A 2,785-nucleotide genomic window follows, 5' to 3' on the forward strand; every position below is an offset into this window, starting at 1 on the left:
GCAAGGCAAGGAAAACTACATTAGATTCTATTGATTCTCTTGGAGATCTAATAATATGCTTTATTCAGATCTTATTCACATCCCTCTTCCTCCACAGGGCTGTCTCAGGAGCTGAAATGGGCCAGTTACAAACAGAATTGGTTCTGCCGTCATAGAAAACCACAGAAGTGTATGTGCTTGCAGACACAAAAGCACCACGCTTTCTTTGGAAAAGAAGGCACAGGTGAAAAAAAAAACTCACTTCTAAACAGAATGGAAAGTATGGCTAACTTGAGATTTATCTGACTACAGTGTCTCTCTCCGGGCTAATCAGTTTTAAAACCCATTCCTATTGGTGCCGATGAGCCAATAAAAGATCCAGAAGAAAAGAAGTATTATATCAACTCAGAGACACAAGGTTGTTTGTTGTTGTTGTTTTTTAAGCATTGACTTAATGTTTACACCACTGAGTCAGATTATTTATACATAGGCTATAGGTTTTGAGTCTCCAGAATTTGTTGGCACTTAAGAGTATGATAAATTGTACCTGACTGACTTGTGAAAAATCATCTCGAGAAAGATTTTTCCCCCTAGGAAAATATGGAAATGACACAATGGTGTGTACAGCCAGAAACAGCGAAAGGAAAGGCGGGTTTTGAGCTGTCACAGTGGATGGTTAAGAATTTCAGCTTTGGGGCAGAAGTTTTGTTCAAGTCACATTACCTCAAAACCTCATCGTCTTCATCTCTAGACTAGGTTCCAAGCTCAGGGTTTTCTGTGTATATTCAATGGGATACGGACTTCCCTGGTAGTCCAGTTATTAAGAATCCACCTGCCAATGCAGGGGCATGGGTTCGATCCCCGGTCAGGGAACTAAATCCCACATGCCACAGGGCGGCAAAGTCCACATGCCGCAACTAGAGAAGCCTGAACACTGGACAGCCAGAAAAATTCAGTGGGATAATTCATGCGCAAAGTTCAACATTAACCTCCCAGAGGCCAAATAAGAATCCAGTAAATGCCAATGTCTTTACCATTATTAAAAGGAATCTTTGCATGCTTTATCTCTCATCTGGAAAAAAAAATCACAAAAAAGGATTACATTTGTTGGGGGGAATAAAGGTGAATCTTGGGTCCCCCTTAGCACATGTGCACTCCATCCTTTCTAAAAAGTGACGTTTGTAAGTTTACAGGTTTTAGGGAGAAAGGGAAGCAACCAGAATGCTCCTACCTTACTGGTGGGGATGTCAAAGGTCACAGACCTTTTGGAAACTCTTTTGTGGCTCCTCAACAGTTAAACACAGATACAGCTCAGAAGTCCCACTCCTAGGTGTATACTCAGAAGTGAAAACATGCATTCATACAAAAACTTGTTCATAAATGTTCACTTTAGGATTGCTGAAGTGAAATATTAGTTGCTCAGTAATGTCTGACTCTTTGCGACCCCATGGACTGTGGCCCACTGGGCTCCTCTATCCATGGGATTCTCCAGGCAAGAATACTGGAGTGGGTAGCCATGCCCTTCTCCAGGGGTTTCTCCCAATCCAGAGATCGAACCTGAGTCTCCTGCACTGCAGGCGAGTTCTTTATCGCTGAGCCACCTAGGAGGCCCTAGCCAAAAGATGGAAAGACACAGCTCAATTGTCTATCAACATGATAGACAGATAAAATAGATTAAAAAAAAAATGCTGAACAGCCATACCATGGAATTTTATTTGGCAACGATAAGGACACAAGCTACAAGTGGATCAACCCTGAGAATGATTCTAGTTGTGAAGAAATCAGTCACAAAAGGCTACACACTGCATGACTTCATTCATATGAAACATCCAGAATAAACAACTCTGTAGAGACAGAGAGTGATTAGTGATTGCCTGGGGCTGGGAGGGAGGGCAGGTATGGGGAGTGATTGCTCATGGAAATAAGGTTTTTTTGTTTGGTTTCGCTTATCTTAATATTCACTAGTATTTGTTTGGCTGTGCCAGGTCTTAGTTGTGGCATTCCGAAACTTCAGTCTTCATCACAGCACTCAGGTTCCTTTTAATTGTGGCATGTGGGATCTAGTTCCCTGGTTCTCCAGGGATCAAACCTAGGTCCTTTGCATGGGGAGCACAGTCTCAGCCACTGGACCGCCAGGAAAGTCCCCAGGGTTCCTTTTTACAATGATGACAATTTTCTGGAATTAGTGATGATGGTTGTACAGCTTTGTGAATAATCTCAAAAACACTGAACTGTACCTTCTAAAATGGTGAATTTTGTGGTTTACCAATGGTATCTGGGAAAAAAATCAGTGAATGGTTAATGTGGAAAAAAAGAAAATAGAGAAGGCAATATTGTCATTGTAGCACCCAGAGATAATCACTGCAAATGCTTTGATGTAGATCCTTCCAGACTGATGCAGATATAAATATTTAAAAAAAAATAAAATGGTGTCATACCGTACATACTGTTGAATGAAAGTTTTGCTTTTTTTGTATTACTGTCACTTTTCAATATTAAGAAATTGCCTCTCTAAACATAGGTGGCATCTGACTCTGAATCTTCTCAAATGTCTTGCCTTTCCACTTCCCTCTGCCAAACTGTGTTTCTTCTCTTTCCAGAATCTTCTTAGGACTTTGCAGACAAATCTGTTCACCTTGGCTCATCAAAATGTGTTCAGTGCTTGCTGTCACAACTTGACCTATGTTATAAGCTCTGTCATTCATATCCATGATTTCAGTGGCATTGATCCCTAAATCCGTATTTTTACTTTGACCTCTACCCTATATACTAGACCTTTATCTCCAAATGCCTACTAGAAATTCCC

The sequence above is a fragment of the Ovis aries genome, chromosome 13, assembly GCF_016772045.2.
Source record: "Ovis aries strain OAR_USU_Benz2616 breed Rambouillet chromosome 13, ARS-UI_Ramb_v3.0, whole genome shotgun sequence".
Classification (NCBI taxonomy): Eukaryota; Metazoa; Chordata; class Mammalia; order Artiodactyla; family Bovidae; genus Ovis; species Ovis aries.